This window comes from Lissotriton helveticus, chromosome 4_1, assembly GCF_964261635.1.
Source record: "Lissotriton helveticus chromosome 4_1, aLisHel1.1, whole genome shotgun sequence".
Taxonomy (NCBI): Eukaryota; Metazoa; Chordata; class Amphibia; order Caudata; family Salamandridae; genus Lissotriton; species Lissotriton helveticus.
In genome coordinates, this window is record NC_136063.1 from 1,867,604,506 (window position 1) to 1,867,630,305 (window position 25,800).

General features: G+C 45.5%; 2 long non-coding RNA genes across 2 annotated transcripts in view; one reads left to right on the forward strand and one right to left on the reverse strand.

Moving 5' to 3' along the window:
- Window positions 1-591: 591 nt before the first annotated feature.
- Window positions 592-25,800, forward strand: part of LOC144829406 (uncharacterized) — a 121,704-nt gene continuing 96,495 nt past the window's right edge. The window contains exon 1 of the long non-coding RNA XR_013610656.1: window positions 592-726. This is a non-coding gene — a long non-coding RNA (uncharacterized LOC144829406). The remainder of the gene's footprint in view (window positions 727-25,800) is intronic.
- Window positions 5,002-25,800, reverse strand: part of LOC144829405 (uncharacterized) — a 125,656-nt gene continuing 104,857 nt past the window's right edge. The window contains exon 3 of the long non-coding RNA XR_013610655.1: window positions 5,002-5,322. This is a non-coding gene — a long non-coding RNA (uncharacterized LOC144829405). The remainder of the gene's footprint in view (window positions 5,323-25,800) is intronic.

The following is a 25,800-nucleotide window of genomic DNA, read 5'->3' on the forward strand; positions in this document are numbered from 1 at the left end:
TGTACCACAATATATTGCTAACATATGCTGGATAATAATTTCTGCATAGAATTAAATTTACAATAACTATGAAACTATACATGCAATCAAATGAGTAATACAATTTTGGATCCACTGCAGTTTTCAAAAGTTCTATAAATCACCCAAAAATATGAAAGAACTCAACTACAAAAAAAAATTGGTGTGCGTGTCACCGATTTAGTCGCTGTACGCTGAATTTAGTTCTTTGCGTTAATAATATGAGGGGAAAACACGGAGCTGTTTAGTGTTTCTGTCATAAGAAATTAAGATGTGCGTGTCACCGCTGAGGAAAACTCGCACCACAATGTGGTAAACATTTGTCCTGAATGAAATTCGTAAGACAGTACCTTAGTGCACTCTCATGTCTTCGTTGAAGAGACTTTTTCGATGAGGAGATGAAGAAAACAAGCTGTCAATAAATATTGAAATATTACCGCCTTCCGACCGATGGGGGCAGCAGATAATTATTTTCACCAAACGGGCGTTGTGCTGCAGTCCTACGTTGATTTTCTGACAGGAAAACAAAGCAAGACGATCTTCTTCGATACTGTCCTTCGTTTGTTTCCTTCCTTTACTTCTTGTTGTCTTCGATGAAATTCGAGAGAGAGGCAACACTGTGAGTTCCCAACAGCTACGAACCTCTCACGTCACCTTAACACCGCGTTCAACTCCAACGCTTCTCCAATCTTGACACACGCCGACAAGGTAACGATAAGTTATTTTAAATTTTCTTCAGTGTTTACCTTCTTCTTCATAAATCCGTTTCTGAGATAGCCTAAATTTTCATAAAGATATATATATATTTTCTTTTTCCGCGTGGGAATGTCGTGGAAACTTCTTCGTCCTCGTCGCCAATCAAAGATGTAATGAAGACATCAGGCGAAGTATTTTCTTTTAAGTTTATTTCGTACAAGAAGTTCCCACAGGCGGTATTCAGGGTGCGTGCAAGCACCAAAGAGAGTCAGGTGTCCAACAGTGGAGGAGTGTGGCTCAATGGTTAGAGCGGCAGACCCTGATGCAGAGTTCTGGCCCGGGACCAGGGTCAATTCCCGCCTCGGCGGGTCTTGGGCTCAAATTCCTCAGACCTGACAATTCGCGCCTCGGTGCCTATTCTAATCATGGGCCCCACGCTGCAACTCTAGGCAATAGATTGCTTAACCTCCACACCGGCCCCAACAGCGCTAGGATGCCTGGCTTCACCCTGGGGGTGCCCAGGAGTGGACACTTCACAGGGAAAGCCTGGAAGGGTTCCAGAGCGGTATGAGTAATAGCGCCAGGAAACCGCTTGGTGGCAGTGCGCTCTACAAATACATTGACATTTACATTTACATTTACATTTACATCAACTGTCACCACTTAACGGAGTCCTGCGTGCCAACGGGCAGCGCGAGTCAGGGCAAACCACAGCGTCCTCGCGCAGGGAGCTGCGCGTGGAGAAAACACTACAAAGTGTTTACTCACAGATGCGTCACTTGACTACTTGAATCAAGATCGGTGGCCTGATCACTCCGGAGCTTCTTTAGGAACCCGGGTGGGACTACCAGCAGGGAATCTGAAGAGAACACACGAGATCGAGAGACCCAATGCTATAAAGGTGGCAAGTTTTGCAATGATGTACTTCAGTAAAATCTGCAAGCATGCAGCAGGAGCTGACATGCCATGGGGAGTGTTGGCTAGCATTGCCTTCTCTCAACCTCATTGTGACATCAGAAAGCAATATTTATGGGAAGGAAGGGTTGTTGACTCCTTGCATCCTCATTGGCTGACAGTAGTAATTTGCTGCGCAGAGGCCAGCCTTCTACCAGAATGACGCATGAAGACCAGACTGAGCTGAAATACCAATCCCTCACTTAATTCTATGCCCTATATTATGGGGAGGGTGGTAGTATCTGCTAAAGAGATGCATCCCTGAAGGGACATCTTAGCAAAAATAACAGATGATGGATGGAATGTTGAAGAAGTCAAATATTCACGAGCCGTCACAGATCTGGATTTATTCACTAGTTTGTTTGCACAGCACCCCAGTTTGGACCCAGCCATATGCAAATAAGACTTGACCCTGCTTGCCATGGGAACAATCCGCCATGAACTGCCAGGCCAGTTCCTCCCTGGACCATAATCAAGTATCCTGGGACAGGTTTCAGGGAATCACCCCTACTCCACCAGGCTAACTTGAATCCTGTGGCACAGGGAGCACAGGATTCACATCTGGGCATACCCTTCCCACTTAGGGCAACATAAGCAAAAAGTACAGATGATGGACAGAATGCTGAACAAGTCAAACATTCACCCCCAGTCACAGATCGGGCTGGAGGGTTCCTATGGGGAGAAGAGTTAAGACTGATTTGCACATGGCTGGGTACAAACTGGAATGATGCGGTGAGCAAATAACAATGTATTTAACCCAGATCTGTGACGGGGTGAATGTTTGTTGGATACAATGAAGATAAGATAGGCATGCTGTGATCAGAGTGAGACCAGTGAGATGTGCCAAAGACAGTACTAAAGGGATAGACCAGAAGGAGAATTGTTACGATCACAGTTAACAAAACCTTGGATAAAGAATGTATTTGTTGCAGGCAGAACACCTGAAGAGTAATGACTCATGCAGCTAAAGGCAACCTGAAGCTGAGAGGAGGGGTACCGCAGTGCATTCAGTGAAGACAGCGAGATTACAGAAGAGGTTCAACAAGGGGGAGATATATGTTGGGTAATTTATTAGCTTGGCTTAGCAAGAGAGATGCAGAAAATAGATGGATACAGATATTAACAGGGTTATGAACACAAGAGATGCTGCTCTTGTCTAAACCTTTAAAGCCCTCTTGAATATGTGTGAGATGTGCTGAGAAACATCCTCTACCAAAACTGGGAGATTCAGCTGTGGTATTGCTAGAAGAAGAGGTGGCTGAAGAGGATGTTTTATAAAGTATTCTCGCAACTACAACCTGGAAAGGCTGGAAAGATAAATGGACATGTATCTCAGGTCATATGTTACCTATCTTCTGTATGACACTGAATGGGAGGGGTGAGTCTCTCAAATTACCAGAGAATCAGGCACTGTAGTCCTAATACATAAAGAAGATAAACCAAAACACAAATGTGCTTCAGACTGCCGATACCAATTGAAAGAGTAAAGCGCCCGCAAAGGCACCCATTCCCTAACTGTGGTGACTGAACTCATACACTGGGACCAGTTTGGTTTGATGCCAAGTAAGTTATCCGGAGTAAACCTTATAGACCTACACAATTGTCTTGAGATGACTGGTACAGTTGTGAACCAATAATGGTCCTTTCATTGGATGCTAAAGAGGCATTTGACTCAGTAGAGGGGCCCTTCATGTTAAGAGGCCAGCAAAACAAGGGAATTAGCCCCCACATTCCCAGATGGATCCAGTTGGTGAATGGATGATGAGGTATGAGGAAATGTAGTAGGGGAAAAGAGCATCAATGCTGATTTTTATTTTTTATATCGATTGGACATTGAAACTGAAAGATTTATTTGAGACATATTCTCTCATTTTAAGGAAGACATGTAAACATGACCTTTTATAGCAAATGTCATGGCATGTGTTTTACTATTTGATGCAACAACAAAATTAAAATCAATAAAAGTCGGTGCAAAAGAGGATGAAATGAGCCACTCTTCTGATCAGTTGACAGGGACAGTGTCTGGGAAGCCCAAAACGGTTCATTCATATCTCTGGAATGTTTACACAAGTCTCTTAATCAATTCACAAGAACATTGTTAAATTGTATCCCTGTCTGTGTCAGGGAAAGAGGATGGGGAGGGAAGTGAGACACTAACTTTTGATGCAACAATTTGACCACGAGTTATTTCTCTACATCACAGCTTGCATGAAGCTCTCGGACATTACCGACGCTCCTTTATAATGGTGGTGCCTGTCTGAGGTTATACGAAGGAGACTTCATAAAACCGTCTCACACTCAAGGGAAACATCCTCCCTGCAGTTCAGTTTCTCTGCATAGAAAAAGGCACCAACTTGGGAGCCGCCCTTCCCTCTACATCAGTCTATTCTCCCCCTGGGGTGTGCCCAGCCAACCCCGCCCTGTAGGATCAGCAGCCGAGGGGGGCCTTGGCTCCGGCAGATGCCCAAAATATCAAACTCAATTGAGGATACCCAATCAACAGAACATATGTAGCAGCCCTGAATCCCAGGATGCAAGTAAAAGTTTGTATTCCCAATGCTGTCTCATTGGTCCTTCTTTGATTTAGGTACAGTTAATTCTTGGGATGTGGTTAAATGGGTAGTATTCACTCTGAAAGGTCATCTTATTGCATATTTTGATTCTGTGTTTGTGTGGAGGCATTGCCTCCATAGACTGTTACCCCACCCTGCTGAAGCTGTGGCCCCAGTCTGTCTTGGGATTAGTTGCCTTCCCGTGTCTGTCCAATTATCTGATCCCTGTTCAGGGGGTGCAGTGGCTGACTGGCCTCTCTGTGGCTGAATGTAAGATGAATTCAGGGTTCCCTGGACTTGGTTCTGCGGATTAGGATTTTGTGGTGGCTGAGCCTAGCCCATTGATTGCTGTGTTTAGTATGCTTTTAAAAATGGCATCTGCCTGCTAGGTGGCCCATCATGTGGCAATCGTAGCATTTCCTTAGGTCTGGTTGTTGCCAACCTCCCTGGCCTCTGCCACAATAGCTAGTGTTAGATTTGGGGGTCTCAGTTGGATACTTGTGACAAATAGGGACCCTTGCGTCTAGTCAGGATAAGGGGATTACACTCCTAAAATAACCCCTGCTCACCCCCTTGGTAGCTTGGCACGAGCAGACAGGCTTATCTCAGAGACAGTGTGTTAAGCATTTGTGACCACATACAGTAACCCGGTGACAACACTACAGATGGACACCACACAAGGTTTAATATCAAAAATAAGTATTCTTTATATAGATTTACCATAAGACCATAAATTACAAAAATACACAACACTGTTACTTTAAGATGGTAGATTTAGCTTAGTTTAGTTCAGTACTTAAGATGCGACACTTTGCGTCAATGTACCTTAGATTGCTTTGCACTTCCACAACAAGCAATGTCGCAGCGAGGGAAATGCGGCAAAGTTCAGGTGCAAAGAAATAAAGACGTGAAGATCTTCCAGATGTGGCACGCTTCTCCGGGGATGCTAGAAGTTCTCAGTTCATTGCGTGGACTGCAGCGGCAACACCCTTATTCAGCGATGAGATGGCAACAGCTCCAACTGCGACACTCTTCTCCTACGATGCGTGAAGCTTCCCCGCAATGCGTCAACTACAGCGGCGACATCCACGATGCAACGGCACTGTTGAAAAATAAAAGTGTAACATTTAGTGAGTAGGAAAAAGGTTAAATGATAGGTAATGGTTAAAGGTAAAAGCCCAGCTGGATCTGAGTGGGGGTGGACATGTTGAGACCAATAGGGATAGTCAAAGGCGATATTGATATTGAGGAAATATTTGGTACATAGGAAATAGATAGAAGCGCAGTAAGGGGGGTCGACTTTCAGGCTCCATCACAGAGACCTTAGGTCTGATTGCTTCGCAGCACAGGTGGGGGAGGGGGTGGGGGTTTGGGCTGGGGGTTGGGAGGGCAGGGGGGCTAAAAGGGGGGTTTGGGAGGGATAAACAAGGGGAAAAATTCACCATCCAGCATAGAAAATAATTATGGAGTTCAGACATTCAATAAAAAAAAGTTGACCGGCGTGCTATATCAATTGTATGGCTGAAGGCATTATGTTAAATTGTATATTTTATGCGAATAGTAACCCTTAATGTATGTGGATTAAACGATGCCGCCAAAAGAAGGATGGTAGGAGAATATCTTAAAACCCTGCGGGCTGAGATAATTTGCCTACAGGAGACGCATGTTGAGGGGGCACGGAAGTTTCTTTTAGAACAGCTGGGTTTCCAATTAATAGCGTGCACCTCGCAGGGGACTAGGACTAGGGGGGTGGCAATATTAGCCAAAAGAAGTGGTGTGTGTGTGTGTGTGTGGCTCTGTGTGTGTGTCTGACTCTGTATGCGTGGCTATGTTTGTCTGGCTCTGTGCTTGTGTCTAGCTCTGTATGTGTGTGTCAGGCTCTTTGTGTGTGTGTGTGTGAGGCTGTGTGTGTGTGTGTGTGTGTGTGGCTCTGTGTGTGTGTCTGGCTCTGTGTGTGTGTGGGTGGCTCTATGTGTGTGTGGCTCTGTGTGTGTGGCTCTGTGTGTGTGTGGCTCTGTATGTGTGTGGCTCTGTTTGTGTGTGGCTTTGTTTGTGTGTGTGTGGGGCTCTGTGTGTGTGTGTGTAGCTGAGTGGGTGTGGCTCTGTGTGTGTGTGTGGCTGTGTGTCTGGCTCTGCGTGTGTGTGTGTGTGGCTGTGTGTGTGTGGCTGTGTGTGTGTGGCTGTGTGTGTCTGGCTCTGTGTGTGTGTGTGGTAGTGTGAGTCTGGCTCTGTGTGTGTGTGTGTGTGTGTGTGTGTCTGGCTGTGTGTGTTAGTGGGGCTCTGTGTGTGTGGCTCTGTGTGTGTGTGTGGCTCTGTGTGTGTGTGTGTGTGTGGCTCTGTGTGTGTGTGGCTGTGTGTGTGTCTGGCTGTGTGTGTTAGTGGGGCTCTGTGTGTGTGGCTCTGTGTGTGTGTCTTGCTCTGTGTGTGTGTGTGTGGCTGTGTTTGTCTGGCTCTGTGTGTGTGTCTGGCTCTGTGTGTGTGTGTGGCTGTGTGTGTGTGTGTGGCTGTGTGTGTGTGTATGGCCTTGTGTGTGTGTGTGTGGCTCTGTGTGTGTGGAGGGTTCTGTTTGTGTGGGGCTCTGTTTGTGTGTGCGTGTGGCTCTGTGTGTGTGTGGCTCTGTGTGTGTGTCTGTGTCTGTGTGGCTCTGTGTGTGTGGCTCTGTGTGTATGTGTGTGGCTCTGTGTGTGTGGCTCAGTGTGTGTGTGGCTCTGTGTGTGTGTGTCTGTGTGTGTGTGTGCAAATGCAATAGGTCTCGCATTTGCGAGAGATTAAGCTATTGGCATTGTAAATGACAATGCCATTTATTTATCTGTTTTCAAAACCAACACATACATTAAAATGTTGTCATTTACAATGCCAATAGCTCTAACATTTGCAAAGGCGAGACCGTTGCATTGTAAATGCTTGTTTTTCTATCTGGTCTATATCTGAACCCTTAATAGCACACTGGTATGCCTTGAAGGTTCTTTGCAAAGTACCTAATTCGATTAATGGATGTCCATATTCCTGACGAAATAAAGGAGGAGGTGTGACACCAACAGAATTGGACATTTATAGAAGTATTAGAAAATAGAAGATAAAATGCAGAAAAGTTATAAAACACACTTTTCTTAGGTCCCAAATGAGTAGATAAACTCGTAAGCACATAAAGAATGGTGTATAAGTTACTTATGGTAAGTCATAAAACGTGACACAAATTGATTGTGAACCACCATGTGGCACTTTCGTAATAAAATCAGAAGAATGACTGCAGAATGTGACCGCAATTGCTGTTGAACGTGGCCAGAAGATGGCGCTACCTTGAGGACTGAACAAGGAGGAGATGGGCATGACAAGTAGAGACGTTTTAAGGCAAGGGCAAAGTAGGCTATGGCCCAGGGCCGCAGCCTTTCAGGGGGTCCCCTGATAGAGCCAGCTCGGTTATGCAGGGAGTCTTGCCCTGCTTCCCTTTAATAATTGTTAAACAGATTGTTTTAAATACCATTGTCTGTTAATTTATTTTTAATGTGAGTGGTACGTGAGAGTATTTCAGAGAAATGTTCCCTTTATGTTGCATGCAACATCATTAAAAAAGTTTCTTTTAGATCAACACATGACCTCACATATGAGAAATGACAGTGGGGTGACAGATTATTTGCAGTAATATTAGTGAGCTGCTGCTGTGTTACAATAATGAAAACACAAAACTCCCTGAATATTAGATGTAAACACATTTGGTATCTGGACAAGTGTTTCTGTTCACTGTCAGTGACCTGACCAAAGAGGGCATGAAAGAGCTGAGTTTGTAACATAAATTCAAAGCTGTTCCTAAAAGGGTTCCCCAAAGTATGTTTGGCCCAAGGCCCCCCAAATCCTTAAACTGTCCCTGACACAAGGGGACACGATCCTATGAATGTTCTCTCGGCCGCTTGCTCCTACTTTGAGAGAAAAAACAGCTTCATCATGCAGTGGGAACCAAGGGGCAAGCTTGCTTGGTGCGAGGCAGAGAATGGCTTCTAGAGTGACAGTGAGAACCAGGCAGCGAAGCGCTCAAGCACTTTGAATGTCACTGCCTAAGCCGACAGCCACTCTGGAGGTGCTCACAGTCCAAGACGTTGAGAAGAGAGTGCGGTGCGTGAAGGCCATAACTGACTGTGTTGATTCCTCTTTTTTTAATGATGTGTTGCATTACATAAAAGGAAAGTCTTAGAACATCTTAAGTAAATATTCTAAAATCCTCTTTCAAAACAAAGATAAACAGCAACGGCAGTACAGCACTCCTCACAAGATACTCTGAGGTTATATGATGCATATGTGTCAGTCAGAGCTTACCGACATCTGCAGTGAGGATATCTGACGAAATGATCTTCAAGAAGTGGACTTTTATGAATTAAAGTATTCCTTTATTCGAGGCACCACCATAAAACACCTGCACTACTCTTACTGCCTTCATGAATGCACTGCAAACATTTCCATATTACATCATAGCATTTCTAAAGTTGACATGGAAGAGTCCTGCTAGAAGAAGATCCTGCAGAGCCTACTAGTTGCAACAGAGGCACATGTTTTCTGGAAGGCAGGCTAGAGCCTGATTTCATAGGAACTTGTGGGTGATCCAGAAGTATTCCAATTAGATATAACAAGCATTGGCATAGCCAATAGGTCTCGCCTTTGGGACCTTATAAGTGTTTAGCCATGCAACAGTTGATGTTGTTGCACCAAGGATATTGTGCTGCATAACTAAATACTTATAAGGTCCCAAACGTGAGACCTATTGGCTATGCCTTGCTTGGCTTGATTAATCGAACTTGAGTTGTGTCGTCTTGCACCCCCTTGCGTGGTGCACAGGCGACATAACTCTTTGATAAATGTACCCCTCAATCTTGGAGGGTGGAGGTGGCTGTAAACGAATGTGTGTATCTTTGTGTGTGTGCATGACGTGATTATACACAAGCATGTTAGCTGCAGATGTGAGTGCGCATGTACATTTTCCACTCAGATTACAGCTACCTTTTCCTTGTTCCTGTAAATATATTCCTTTCCTAGTGGAATTCAGTGGTGGCTCAGTGTGCCAAAATTGTATATAAACCCAACAGAGGCTTAGCTTTGACAGTGCAAACCTGATGACCTTTGACCCAGTTTCAAAGCTGTTTCCTGTTTGAGAAATGCGCTCAGCGTTAACAGCAAGGTGTCACATCCGCAAATCCCTCGAACCAATGCTATGTGAAGTTGTAGGGTCAGATGTCTGATTATTTTAAAGCGATTCGTGACAGTGTTATCTCGCTGCAGGTGTTCTAAGAGAGCGGAGGCTTGGGAGGAGGGCTGAGGGTGTGTTAGAGGCGCGGAGAGCACTCAACGATTCAGTCAGGATCAAAACCGAATTTTCAATGAATTATTGGGATTCTTTCAAAGCCAGGTGAAATAACATGGCAGCATGTACAGTGACGGGGATGAAAAGTGAGGCATTTCTGACTTATAATTAGCGAAACTCGTCTGCACTTGCCAAACACGGTTATGTCTGCTCGAGATTGTGACTAAAGCATACAAACGTGGGAGGAGTGATTCATTAAGATTAATTTCGGAGCTTGTGGTGCGTGTAATGATGTAGGAGCCAGGACACTAGGACCTGCTCGGTAGGCAGGGTAGAGGCGGGCGGAAAGGGAGGAGTCGGGGGACAGGATCGGCAGTTGGAATACTATACAGAGTCGACGACCAACTCGACATCACTCAAAAGTTTCCCAAGCTCTTCCAAGGACTTGGAAAGATGACAAACTGCCAAATTGGGCTTCACATCAATGAACGAGTCACCCCAGTGGCCCAACATCACAGAAAGATCCCGTTCCATCTACATAGAGCTGTGGAGAAAGAACTTCATGACCTACTCAAAGCTGACATCATTGAGAGGACAGATGGACCAACACCATGGGTCTCTCCAGTAGTCATAGTCCCAAAAAATGGTGAAACTGACAAAGTCCGTCTGTGTGTTGACATGAGGGCGCCCAACACCACCATAGAGAGAGAGAGGCACCCAGGCCCTCACATTAGTGACATCATAGCGTCACTTAATGGAGCAAAAATATTCTCGAAACTGGACCTTAACAAAGGATACCATCAACTAGAGCTACATGAGCGATCACGGTATATCACAACATTTTCAACCCACCTGGGGCTTTTTAGATACAAACGACTCAGTTTCGGTGTCTCTTCGGCCGCCGAAATATTTCAAGAGGCGATTCGGAAAACAATACATCACATTCCTAATGTCCTGAACTATAGTGATGACATTTGGATGTATGGGGCCACCACTCAGGATCATGATACAGCGATGGAACGAGTCTGCCATGCCTTGATGGAAGCCAACCTCACATTGAACTAGGACAAATGTGAATTTCACAAACCAACATTGAAATTCTTCGGCCATGTCTTTTCTGGAATGGGAATGAGACCTGATCCTGACAAAGTAGCTGCCCTGAATGACACTCCAAGCATGTGTGATGTGGGAGATGTGCGCTCTTTTTTTGGGAATGGCCAGTTACTGTGCGAGATATATTCAGGACTATGCCACGATAAGCTACCCATTGAGAACCCTCACCAAACACGGACAGCCGTTCCAGTGGTCGTCATAATGAATGTGAACAAGCCTTTCGGGACATCAATAAGGCCGTGGAGTCTGCCGAAAACATGGCATACTTTAATTCAAAAAGAAAGACAGAAATCACTGTGGATGCCAGTCCCGTGGGGTTAGGCACCATACTGGCCCAATATGATGGAGAAGAGGATCAACGCCACATCATAGTGTACGCTAGTCGGAGCTTGACAGACACGGAGAGAGCGTATTCGCAACCCAAAAAGGAGAGCTTGGCCGTAGTCTGGGCATGTGAACATTTCCACATTTTCATCTTTGGGAAGCACTTTACTCTCGTCACAGACCACCAACCTTCCCTTACCATCTTCCAAAATCCCCGGGCTAAAATGCCTCCCCGAATAGAGAGGTGGCGCCTTCGGCTTCAGGAGTACACCTACACTACATTTGGTAGTGGCTCAGGCCAGACCACCTGCCGTCCCACTTGAAGCGATTTGCGAAGCGGCTCATGCTGATGCTACTCTACAAGAAGTCAAACGTCGAATACAAACCAACAGCTGGAGACACGTAGATGACAAAGGACACAGTGCTCAGATTGACCCACAAGAGATGTCTGCGTTCAAGCATGTTTACGATGAACTGTCGATAGCAGCCAATGGTCTGGTTCTTCGGGACGGTTGAATAGTAATTCCTAAACAACTGAGACAAGGGGTCATCAATCTGGCCCATGAGGGTCACCGAGGCATTGTAGCCACATAAAGGGCATTGAGAGAGCGAGTCTGGTTTCCGATGTTGGATCCAATGGTCGAGCTAACACTAAAGGACTGCCCGCAATATCAACTAGTGAGTCGTCCAGATCCTCCGGCACCACTGCAAATGTCTCCATTACCGGACGGAGTTTGGCAACAAGTGGCGGTTGATTTCTTTGGGCCATTCAAATCTGGACAATACGTTCTGGTAATCATGGACGAATATTCTCGATTCCCGATTGCACAACTCATTACGTCCACTAAGGCGTCTAGCACCATACCTGTCCTTGATGAGGTCTTCGCTGCCTGGGGCATCCCACAAGTGGTAAAATCTGACAATGGACCTCCATTCAACAGTCAGGACTTTGCTGATTTTGCGCGACACCTACATTTCAAGCATCGCAAGATTACGCCCTTCTGGCCACAGGCCAATGGAATGTTGGAACGGTTCATGGCTACTGTCAAAAAGACCATTCAACAAGCAGAGCTCACCCGAAGGAATATACCAACGGTGCTCAATGAGGTGTTACGAGCCTATCGAAATACGCCTCATTCCACCACAGGCAGATGTCCTGCCACTCTCATGCTGGGTAGGCCCGTCCGAACTCGATTGCCCTTGATGAATTCACCCGAGGATGCCACATATCTTGACTCTGATCATGAAGAGGTTGTTGCCAGGGACCGAGTAAAGAAAGAAAAGATGAAGAACAACGCAGATGATCGCAGGAAAGCCACCCCTGTTGCAATCCAGGAAGGAGACTGGGTGCTAGTGCGGCAAGATCAACAGAGAAAGACTGATTGCAGCTATCACGAGACTCCGCTGCAGGTCACCAAGCAGAAAGGAAGCATGATCAACGCTGAAACAGATGGTAGGAGAGTCACCAGAAACGCGACACACTTCAAGAAGTGCAGTCCCAGTGTTAGAGGACTATTGACTGAACTGGTCCCTGAAGACACAAGACCTGAGGCGCTGCCCAGAAGTGATCAATTGCCGGCCTCTGATGAACGAGAGCCTGAGAACTCTGATATTCAGCTGCGTCCTAGACGGACCATTAGGAGACCGTTGCGCCTAATTGAAGAACTGTAAGTGAGCTATCCTGTGACGTGAAAGAAGAACAGCTGATGTACTGTTATGTTTTTGGTTTTTTTTGTTCTGTATTCTGAGTTTTTCTTTACAGCGAGGGGAGATGTAATGATGTAGGAGCCAGGACACTAGGACCTGCTTGGAAGGCAGGGTAGAGGCGGGCGGAAAGGGAGGAGTCGGGGGACAGGACCGGCAGTTGGAGTATAGAGTGGGAAGAGGGCAGACGTGTAATAAAGCCCATACAAACATACCACTGAGTCTGTGTTGTGTGTGCCCACCCAGACACTACAGTGCGTAAGTTCATTCTACGGTCATTGTTTTAAGGCTTTTAAAGATCCTTGCTATTAAAACTGTGTGAAAAAGTTGAGCTCATAGGGTTGGGAGGTATTTTTTAATGGAATGAAGCTATCTAGCAGGATGTCCTGCATCCTCAGCAAACACCATCGTCTTTATGCATCATCTTCACAGTTTGTTACATTGGGCCAGATGTAGGTGAGGGACAGTTACCGATTCTAAAATACCGAATTTTACTGATTCGGTATTTTAGTATCGGTAAATGCTATGTAGGGAAAAATTCGGTAAGTATTACCGAATTGTTAAGATTCGGTATTTACCGATTTAGTATTCCCCATTCATTCCTATGGGCCTGGAGGCCCATAGGAATGAATGGGAATTACCGAATCGGTAAATACCGATTCGGTAAAAGGGGGAAAACAATGAAGGGTGGCAGGGTGTCACTTTGACACATTGTTGCACCCCTCAATTGTGTATGGGTGCACATGTGGCACACATACATGCCCTAAGGGCATGTATGTCTGCCACATGGCACAGAAATAATTTGCATGAAATTGCTTTTTTGGGTGTTTTCGTTATTTACCACCAACTTGTAGTTGGTGGTAAATAACAAATCCTACAATGGGAAAAGCACTAAATTAAGTGCTCCCTACATTAGGAATTCGGTAATTTACCGAATCGGTATTTAAGCATTCAGTAATTTACTGATTCCTTAAATTACCGATTCGATGAATTACCGAATCCTTAGATTAGGTCCCTACATCAGAAAAGCCTAATACCGTTCGGTAACGGCCCAAATTCGGTAATTTCGGGCGTTACCGACCGGTATTAGGCTTCCTACATCTGGCTCATTATCTTTAAAGTTGACTTCAATTCAGGGTCGTGCCCCACCTGTAGCAGCAACATCACCTGTTTCAAGGCCACCAAGTGCATGACGTGGAGAAGTTACAACATAAAGCTTTCCCGTGCTGCATGTTAAGCATCTGCAACTTTACTCCTGCTCATGTCTAGCAGGCTTCCTACCTCCCTCCTTTGCTGCTGGAAACATTTGACGAACATTTTCAAGCAACACCACCTTCTTGCATAAGCCTCCTGGGATGCTGGGCTACCTCTTTTAGATGTATCTTCATTACCTTCAATCTCCCTTCCTTCATTTTGCTCCCAAGTAATCATTCTATGTGCTCCCTAACAGCAAGTGCCCACCATCTTTGCAAACTGTTAATAGCCACGTCTTTAGCTACATATTCCTCTAAGTGGGTGAGCCATTTTATGTATCTCCATTTCTGTACAGCACTCTGCAGCTTTACAGCTCATGTCTCTCTTAAAAACATCCCGAAATATGATCACTTGTTTGACCTCTGTTAGTAGTGCTATCTAGTCTTGTCTCAAGAGCAGCGTTCTTTATATGGGTAAGGCATGTTGGTCAAGAGATGAGAAGAACTGAGCATATTCCATCGCACTTATAAAATGATCATTAAAGCTGCAGTGGAATTACCGATGAAGGGGTTGCTAATCATCCATTCTTTTACTCTTCCATTATCCATCATTCCCCCTTGTCACCATCCACCTGTCTATCCATGCATCAATCTGCCCTTTCACCATTCCATTGTTCTAATCACAGGGGAGAGGTACAGACCACTTGGCTGGCCTCTCGTAGGCAAAATTATGTTGTAATCCCAGGGTCCACGCTCTCATGGTTGATGAAAGCTTCTTTATTTGAGGATACAGTTCTCCATACGTGATACTCCTACCTTCAGCCCGCGCAACTGTCACTCCCTGGAGCTTAGACGGACCTCCATGACAACAGCACCAATGCTTAACTAACATTCCACACTGATCAGTGAATTAGAGGAGAGAGTGAGTAGTGTGCTGGAGAAAATGCAGCATGACTATCAGTAGTTGTATGGTGTTTCTGTTGGGTATAATGGGTTTCTCCTACTGGAAGAATCGAAGTGTGCATCTGAAATATTTTATATTTGTGTGTGGTTTGCTTGAGGACATTGAGGATAAGCGAGCTTAGGCTTTCTTTGGGTCATATGGAATTTCAGACAAGGAGCTGAAATATCAGACTAAAGTAGAGGGATTTGGGCTTGGCAGCTCTTTTTTTTAGCGCTAAAGGCATGGCCATTTGGGAGTGTGATTCCATGGCTGCAGTGTTTCCTTCATAAGTATGATTTTGCAGCACGTGCTAGACATTTGTTTTTAGCTCAAACAGATCAAAAGGTGAATACACTGATTGAAGCACTCGATGTACAAAGCCATGCCTGACATATTCGCATCACATACGCTGCTCTCGAAAGAGAAGGGAATGTGCAGAGTCCCGACATATTGCAGCACTTTGTCAGTACATCCATCAATCTACCTTCTACTCCCACTAGCTGAACATCAGAGTCAGAGAAACAGGGAATATGTAAGGTGAGAACCTTAGATTTAACACCATGCTTCCCCCATTAATTCATCCATCCACCCTTTCATACTTTAACACACCGTTCACTCACCATCCATCCATTTATCCATTCATTCATCCAATAGATAGCCAGAAAATAGAATATTCCCCTTTTCAGTCTGTAGATCTAATTTTAACGAATTAGCAAAGTGAGTGAGCCTGACACTTCCTAGAAGAGTTCCCTTCAGTAGTCCATCCTCCTTCCAAAGATGTGTATATCAATCTTTCATCCTTCTGTCATTCTTCCATTCAACATTCTATCAATTCTTTCATATTTTCATTAACCCACCTATTTGTCCTCTATGCATACTTTCACCCATACATCCATCTGTTCATCATTCGATAATGCTTCCAGTGGCAGGTGGTGATATTTAGAAGGATGGGGGTGCCAGAGCGAAGTAAATGTTTTAAATCAGTGAAAGGCACTGTGATAAAACAATTATGCCTTTAGGCTTGATGCCAAGGCTCTCAATCATGGCTCGTTAACAGTGTTTTATTTATAATGGGCCATGATTGAGAGCTCTGAAATTGAGGCTGAAGGCAGTGTGAGTTTCTCACAGTGACTCTTAGTGTGTCAAAAAAGTAATAGTAAAACAAAACAAATTCTTACTTATCCACGCATTTTCGGTGTTCTCCTCTTTGGCAGTCCCAGCGCGAGTCCCGAAGCCTCAGCCAACTCCCATCTTCCACTCCAGACGCTGCTCTCATGCTGCTGACAATGTGAAGTAGCATGAGAGAAGCACCAGGATTGGCTGGAGATGGCTGGCTCAGCGCTCTTTTAGGCCGTGGGGGCCTGTGCCTTCTGTCACCAAACTGTCTAAGACAGCTCGGGTTGGCGAGGTTTAAAGTGCACGTCAGGCTGGCAGTTGCTAGACAGCCGGTCAAAGTGACATGCACACTTTAAACAGGAGTGGACACCACTCCTCACCTGCTCCAAATCAGCAGTAAGGGTCCCACCGCAACCTGGCTCCTGGCTCGGGATGAGAGCAGCAGTGAAAAATAAAACTGATAACAAAATGAATTTATTTAGTACCATTTTGTTTTCCATCTCTGCTGCTCTTGCAGCATGGGGGCCATGCTCCTCCGCCCAAATGGAGGAACCACCACTCAATGCTTCCCTCTCTCCACCAATCTATTTTCCACCTTTCTATCAATCGTCATTACCCCATCTACCCATCCATTCATCCTTTTTCACCAATCAGCCTATCCAGCTCTCTTTCCATTCATCAGTCCATCTGTTCACTTAACCATGCTTTCACCTTTCCTAGCTTTTATTTATCCATTCATCCTTTCACCCTTCTCCAGCCACCAATCCAATCATTGATCCATTGATCTACTGATTCATTCCCCATTTGCCCTACCATTTTTACATTTTATCATCCATCCATTCTTTCATCCATTCATCTATCAGTCCTTCCATGTAGCAATTCATCCATTCTGTCACTGACTCATGTTTCAATTAATAGTTTAACCCTTCCATCATCTATGCTTTCAACCATGCATTCTTTTACTCTTCCATTATCCATAATTTCCCCTTGTCAACATCCACCGGTCTATCCATCCACTCATCTTTTCTTTCACACACGCTTTCCCCATTCAATTGTTGTAATCACAGGGGAGAGGTACAGACCACTTGGCTGGCCTCTTGTCGCCAAAATTATGTTGTAATCTCAGGGTCTAGTCCCTCATGTTTGATGAAAACTTCTGTATTTGAGGATACATTTCTCCGTACGTGATGCTCCCACTTCCAGCCAGCGGCAACTGCCACTCCCTGGAACTTACAGGGACCTCCATAACAACATAACCAATGCTTAATTAACATTCCACACTGTTAAGTAAATACATGTTTAGAATAAAGGGTAAACAGCTTCTGAATAAAGGAAGCAAGATCACAACACCCATCCACAAATCATTTCACCCATTCATCCTTGAACCCTTCCAAGTTTCCATACTTTCATCGCTTCACCCTTCCTACTTTTCTTTCACACTTACTTCCAAACTTCTTTTCACTTATTTATTTTGCATTTCCTCTCACCCTTCCTTCCAACTTTCCTTTGTTTCGTTCACGTTTTTTTGCTTTCACCTTAACTTTCTACCTTTCTCCTCCTCTTTTCCCCTTTCTGTTTACCCATCTTCCTTTTCTCCCCTCATTACTTATTTTTTCTTACATTTCTCTCTCTGGCTCACTGTAAGAAAGTGGCTCTGTATATACTGGACCAAAGTAAGGTCCACAGTCCCCAGAGGTATGGCAGAGGCTAAAGTTAGATATAACCTTACTCTCTGAAGTGGTAGCTTGGTCGAGCAGTATGGCAGTATCAGAGGAGAGTGTAAAGCATTTGTTGTACACACTCAGTCAGCAAATGGTCTCACACACTCAAGAACTGAACTCTAGTCCAATTGTTTTGTATCAAAAGATATAGTTGTTTTATTTTAGAACCAACAAGGTATCAAAATATACTTTCTCAGAATGAATTACTTTAGTTAAATACTCAAATAGGCAATATACTTTTTGATTACAAAAGCTACAGCTGTTGCAATATGCAACACAATTTCAAACACAATGCAACATTGAGCTCAATGGGAATTTCTAGTTAAATGCAATTAGTTACTTTGTAGATTACTTTTCTAACCACAGGACTGGATCCTAGATTCAGTCCTGGGACATTCACTGTAACCAGTTAAGTAAAAGTGTTTTGGTTACAGTAGTAATTTTTAAGGAATATTATTGTATTTTAAAAGTTGACACTTTGAAACTTTTTCACATAGACTCACCAATGTTATCCTATGGGAGGAAATTCACTTAGCAGTTAAGTAGTGTTATAATTACTTTTTCTTACTCAGTGTTGGATCCTGGATCCAGGATCCAGAACTGGTGCATCTCATGTAAACAGTTGAAAGAATGTGTTTAAGTTAAACAGGCGATTTTTAAGGAATATTTGTAGTTTCTAAAAATCAACACTTAGAAACTTTTCTGATGAAAGCCAGACAATGGGTTCCTATGGAAGGAAATTCAAGATACTGGTAAGTACGGTTAAAGTTACTTTTCAGGGTCAGTGCTGGGCTAAAAGATGCAGCACTGGGTTCTCTCCTGATAACAGGTGAGTAAATTGAAATTTGTTGTTCGGCTGATTTTTGATGAATATTTTAAAGTTCCAGAACTCCACACTTAAAAGAATTTTCAAGTGAAACCAGTCAATGGAAAGGAAAGTGAGTTTTCGGCTTTTGGGTAAGTACTCGACTAGCAGAGTTAAGGTTCTAGGCATAGACTCGGGGGTCTCCCAGGGTCAGGTAGGTACAGTTGTTACACCCTCAGCGGCACAGGGGCAGCCGGGTGCAGAGGTAGTTAGGCCCAATGTTATCCAATGAGAGGCAGGGGGCCTGCGGTTGGTGGCTTCTGGCTAGCAGGCCACGTGGCTGTGGGAGCTGGGCTCCTGGTCAGTTGCTCAGGGCAAATGGGGAAGTAGATGAGGACAAAGGTTGCACTGCCGGGGCACTCGGGCGGCCGGGTGCAGGGTGCTCTTGAGCCATTGGGCGCTCAATATTATTCAATGTAGATCTTGGAAAGTGAACAAAGGCTGCAGGCTCGGGGACGGAGGATCTTCAGGAGCGACCAACACTTCGAGGGGTAAGTTGGGATCTTGGAGGGTAGGTAGGCACCCCTGAGTTGGGCACAGGGGGCCGGAGGGCGCCGGGTGCAGGGGTGTCTTTTGACATTGGGAAATCTTACCCTCTGCTGGTCTCAGTTGGATGGGTCCCTAGTTTTGAGGCTGCAGGTGTCGTCGAGGAGGGTCCTTGGGCACTGGGTTCCAGGTCATAATCGCCAGGGGGACGTTCTCAGGGTCTTTGTCCACTCGGGGACAGGTTGGGCTCGGCGGGTGCAGAGTGTGCTGGATTTGCGGTTCCTGGCTGGCACCAGGGGTATTGCTGTTTGAGCAGAACCACTGCTCATGGGATTCCCAGTCTCTAAGAGGGTCCAGGCAGGCAGGTCCTCCGGGGTTATCGAGGTTGCTGTCCGCAGGAGACGCCGGGATTTAGCAGGAGCAGGAGCATGTTCAAGGATCAATAGGCCTGAAGGGCTGGGGCCAAGTTATTTGGTGTCGTCCTCTTGTTAGCAGCTGCACTGCAAATCTGCTTTGTCTTCTTTCTTGTTTCGAAATCGGGATGTGAAGAAGGAAGGTTCAGGGTGCCCCTAAATACTAAATTCAGGGGTGTTACAGGTAGCGGAACAGAAGGGACCAATAGGTCCCTGTCCTGGGGTGAGTACACCCCCTATCCTGCTCCTCTCCTGTGGGAGGGGGGCAGGAGCCTATCTCTGATTGGGCAGGGCTCTTAATCCTCAAGATGGCCGGAGCCTGGAGTTGTGCTTCACCTCGCCTCTCCCACCTGAGGGGTGGAGTTGGCACAGGCTGGCACACCTCCTTTCCTCACGCAGGTTTTCCCGCCAGTCTTCCAGCCATAGTCAGGGTCAGAACCAGTGGGGGCCAGTTGCTGAGTACAGCAAGTGGCCTAGAGAAGCTCACAAAGGCGGTATGCCTTTGAAGCTTCCCCCTGCCCATCCTGGGGGAGGAGACTTAGCACCTCGACCAGGATGTGCATTTTTATGCTCCTCTGCATGTTCACACCCCTACTTCCTACAGTTGCTCTCTGCTTTGGATATATACAACTCTGCCCCCCCTTCCCTTCCGCTCTCTATTTTTCTGATGGTATTTTTGGCTTAATCTCACACGCATTCACCTCTCTTTCACTCTCCATGTTTTAATGCGCTAGCGTCTTCATGCACTCCATACTCTGCTCTTTATATGCTTTATCTACCATATATGTCATATTTCACTGCTGACTCTGTTACCCTACTCGTTATATGCTTTACTTGCCATATATGCCTTTATTTTACTGATTGATTCTGTTCATTGTAAAGTGCTCCATCTGCATTATGTCCTCTATATTCTACTATTTGTTTATCTTGTCTAGTTCGCGCTATGTGATCTGAGAAGCTCATTGTTCTTCACATATGCATATGCCTCACTGCCATTTTTGCCTTAGCTTACTGTTTTCTTTCGTACCAGCTTACTACAGGGCTCGACAAATCCACTCGCCCGCTCGCATTTGCGAGGGAGAATGGATGAGGACGAGCTATTTTTAGGTCCTACTCGCCCTTTCGGGCGAGTAGGAAGTCAAACTAACTTTTGTCCTCTGTCTTCGAAAACAGAGCAAAAGTGACAAGATAACATGATTTAAAGGCATTTTTATTGCTCATAAAGGGAATGAGCAATAAAGATGCCTTTAAATCTTGTTATCTTGTCACTTTTGCTCCGTTTTCAGAGACGGAGGTCAAGTGGGTTGCAGTCAGGTCGAGGGGATTTTCCATGGTACTAGACCTGCAGGACTAGTACCATTTTTCGTATTTGTCGAGCCCTGTTACTACCACGGACATGATATCCCTCTATTATGACATGCACTATTTTAATCATATATACTATATCTGCCCTATATGCTATATTTAAATATTGATTGTGTGCATTGTGTGTTGATCCACCTTCTTCATGTCTTCTTTATTCTATTGTCTATTCATTTTGATTTTTTCGTACTATATATTTTGATGTGCTCCATCTTCCCCTTATATGTGGTTTATTTTTCATCAACTTACTACTATCAGAGTTGATCCTACAGAAATTGTCGACTGATTATTCCACACCCCCTACCGGTGCTATCTTTGTTTTCTCCCCTCTTTCCACACTCTCTCCCTACTCTTCCTACCATGCCTCCCCTCACTTATCCCCCTTCTACCTCATCCTCACCCATCTCAAAACTAGGCCCCAACTCCTGGTCTATCCTATACCCTCCCCATCTCTCGGAACATGGGAAAAAAATCTTTAAACGCAAACTTCTATATCTCCACCCCGAAATCTTATTTGCTGACCACCACAATACCCTTAACTCCTCTATTGTCACCAATCTCATCTTCTTCTCCAAGCGCCCTTTGAGATGGAAAAGCCTTTTCCTACGATACCTCCCTATCACTGTCTTCTGCAAGATTCCTTATGGTCACAAACTATTCACGACTCCTTCTTCCTCTTTCTTGGGTCAAGTAGACATCTCCATCTTCAAATCTGGAAACATCCTCATCCAAGCGTCTGAAAATCACCTCCTCTTCTTTGAACTTCACTTTAATGCGCTATCCCAACTCCTCTCACAGCCCTCGAACCTTTCCCTCTCACCCCCCCAGCAACTTGACACTGCACCTCTCTTCTCTTCCCCCGCCCCCACTTCTCCTCTCCTTGACACACCCCAACTCCTGGCTCCTTCACAAATCATGGTATCTCTCTCCCCCCTACAGCCTCTCCCAAACATACGCTCTACCCCTCCTATCTACGATATCAATTCCCAAATTCTTACGACTACCCCAGCCCTCAACTTCATCGCTATCTCCAACACCCAATCCACCCCTGCACCCCCTTCCAGCCCTCAATTGGCCTCCCTGGCTTCCGTCCCTACCTCTATCCTTTATTCAGACTCTATACCACCTAACGTCCCTGCCTCGATCACCCCTCAGTCCATTAGCCAATGCTCCTCCATTCCCCTTTCGCCCTCTAATTCCCACTTCTCCTCACTCTCTGATGCACTCTCTCCCCTTCCACCTCTCCAAATGTCCCTCGTCTCCCCCTCATTTTCACCCACACCTCTCCATCTGACCACTCCCTCTTTTACCCCCTCTGTCTCACATATATCCCATATACCCCATAATACTCCGGATACACTAACCCTTACTGTCTCCCCACCCCACCCTCCACCCACTACTTATTCCCCTCCCACACCGACCCTCTATGCCCCCCTTCTCCCCAAAAATGATCTCATCGCACAGCAGACCCCTCCAGGCTATCCTTCCCTTCCGCTCATCAATCTACGTCCCCATGATTACGCTAACCCCTCTTGCCTCCCCAATTCCATCGATCCTCTCCACTCCTCACAGCTCACACAATCACTCCTTAATGTTGAACTTCTCCTGATGTCCCTTGTCACTGATCTAAACTCTCTCAGAACTGATATCTCACTCCTCACTAAAGCCCACCCCTCTAACCAGAATCACACGTTGGTCCCGTTGCTATTCGCCACCCCCTTATCATCACACACCAACTCCTCTACTCTTAATCCCCCCAAGAACGGTCCTCCTTGCACTTATGCTGTTACCACCACCAACACATCTCCTTGCGATAGCACTAACACCAACACTCCTCCATGCCCTACCCGCCCTCGGAACCTCAATACCTCATCCATTCCCACTGAACTCACCAAAAACGCCCATGCCCTCAGTGCCAACACTCCCCCCTCTACCTCATGACACTCGCCCTCAATCCGAGGAATTCAACTCCCTTTCCAGCTCTCTTGCATCTCCCACAGACTCTTACCCTCGTACTCCCCCTAGCCCTCATTCCTCTATCCCAGTTATCCTAGGTTCAAGTAGACTACCCCTTCTCCCGTCATCTCCTAGACTCCCACAGCAACTAAAACCCATACCCCCCTGTCCCCATCCCAATTACCCAACTCCACCCCACTATCATGCATGCTAATTAACTGCCGATCCGCCTCCTGCCACGCAACTGAGATCGCCGAAACCATTCTCAGTGAAAACATAGACATAGCATTCCTTACTGAAACCTGGCTTAACCCCCATTCCACTCCGATTCTAGACTTACTGATCCTCCCTGGTTATCTCTTCATTAAAAAAGATAGATGTAAACAAATAGGAGTGGGCCTTGCCATTATCCTCAAAGATAATCTTAATCTCTCGCTTGTCCAACTGAACGACCCATCCACTTTTGAATATCTCTGCGCTGATATCAATACCCCAGGCTTCCCCGCCATTAGGTTTCACACTATCTATCACCCTCCTGGAAACTCTATCTCCTTTACTGAAGAGATGTCCGATCTCATCTCTCTAGCTTCACTCCCCCACTCTAAAAATGCCTTTCTAGTGTACTACAACATCCACTGGAACAAAAGTGACGACCCTGCTGTCTCCCGATTTAACAATATCATGGACATGACCGACCTGACCCAACTCTGCCAATCCCCAACTCACATCAAAGGTGCCATCCTTGATGCTATCCTGACTAGCAAGGACCTCGCCTCCTTCTCAAAAATCCTTCCAGTAGACTGGTCCGACCATCACCTTATCCTCTTCAACTTAAATGGCCACACCATACACCCGATCCCCACAGGCAGCTTACCACTGAAACCTACTCGTAAACTTCACCTTATTCCGCCGGGTGAATTGGAATCCACTATTAAATCTCGCTTACTACTCCCCCCTCTCTCCCATAGCACAAACGACCTTACCAAACACTACAACAACTCTATTCTCGAAGCCCTTGATCAAATTGCCCCTATCAAATTCAAACAAGAAAAAAACTTCCCTCCAAAAACCTGGTTTAACTTGGACCTTAACAAAGAAAGACGAGCACTTAGGCAATCTAAACGCACCTGGAGAAATCATCCCACCACTGGCAATTTGGTGCTTCTGAGAAACGCTAGGGCCCAATACAAAAAACACATCTTCACTGAAAAAGCCTCCTATCTTCGAACGCAGCTTAATCATGCCCGAAACCGCCCCAGAGAACTCTTTAACATTGTTAAAAAACAAACCTCTTCAGGCCCCCCAAAAATACTTGCCACTATTGAAACATGTGAAAAAATAGCCAGCTTCTTCTCTAACAAAGTCAACACGATCGAACTTTCCTTCGCCTCAACCCCCCTATCCCCTCAACCTCTCTTCATACATCACCCCCTCACTAACACTCGTAGCCCTAACTCACCCTCCTCTCCCGTTTCAAGACCACTCCCAACCACTCACAGCCCCCCCCCCCAATCTCCACTCTCTTACTCCACCAAGCTAAAAATAATGCCTCCTGGAGCAAATTCTCCCCGTCTCAGAAACAGCTGTCACTAACATCATCTCTAAACTCAAACCATCCTCTCACACTAAAGACCCTCTTCCCTCTCACCTGGTCCAAGAACTCAAACACATCATTGCCCCGCTTTGGACTAATATCATCAACTCCTCTCTTTCCACGGGTTGCGTCCCATCCTCCCTACAGATTGGTCAAATCTCCCCCATCCTCAAAAACGCCTCTGCCGACCCCAATGACCTCAACAACCTACGCCCCATCTCTAACCTTCCTTTCCTCTCAAAAGCCCTGGAAAAATGTGTTCTTTCCCAGCTAGATAACCATATCATCTCTTTAAATCTCCTGGACATGTTCCAATCAGGATTCAGAAAAGGATGCAGTACTGAAACGGCCATGCTCAATATTACAGACGACATTCACCGCTCTCTAGATAGAGGTGAATCCTCTCTACTTATCCTCCTTGACCTCTCGGCTGCATTCGATACTGTCCACCATCCCACCCTTCTCAACACCCTTAAAATTCGCTTTGGTCTCGAGGGCACTGTACTCAAATGGTTCTCCTCATTCCTTCAAAACAGATCCCAACAAATTGAGCTCAGTCAATGCCTCTCCAAACCTCAACCGGTCTCACTTGGAGTTCCACAAGGCTCTATCCTCTCCCCCACCCTTTTCAATCTGTTCATGGAACCACTTACCCTCATTCTCAAACAAGCAAAAATATGCTACCACCTTTATGCCGATGATACCCAACTTTACTACACGATCAAATCCCACAATGACATCCTTCACCTCAACGACACTTTGAATAAAATTCAAACTTGGTTCAACCTCAATCATCTCAAACTGAATCCTAAAAAAAACGAAATCATCCTTTTTAGTCCCAAGAGAAACTCTCTCCCTATGCAACTCTGGGTCAATGATATCACAGCTCTTAACTGCCCCCTCTCCACCTCTAACTCTGTCAAATCCCTAGGCATCAGCATTGATCTAAACCTGAATCTCATCCCACACATTAAAAATTCTGCCAAAAGTGCCCTTTTCACCCTTCATCACCTCAAAAAACTGAAACCTTTTATCCCAGCTGATGACTTTAAAATCATTGTCCAATCACTTGTCCTGTCAAAAATTGACTATGGCAACGCAACACTCGCTGGCACCCCTAAAATCCACCTGGCACCGATTAAATGTGTGCTCAACCTCGCCGCCAGACTTATCGCCGATTGTAAAAAATTTGACCACATCTCTCCTGTCCTTAAAAACCTTAACTGGCTCCCAATCGAAAGAAGATCCACATACAAGATTGCATGTATCAGGTATAAAGCCCTTCACCTAAATTTACCCTCTTATCTTGCTGACAAATTACATGAAGCTGGGTGCTCTAGATCCCTTAGAAGCACTAACTCCCTTGCCCTAATCCCACCCAAACTCAAATGCCAAAAAACCCAAACCCGTACTTTCTCTGGTAACGCCACCACGATTTGGAACTCTCTCCCCAAAGATCTCCGCTGCAACCCCTCCTACACTCTCTTCAAAAAAAGGGTC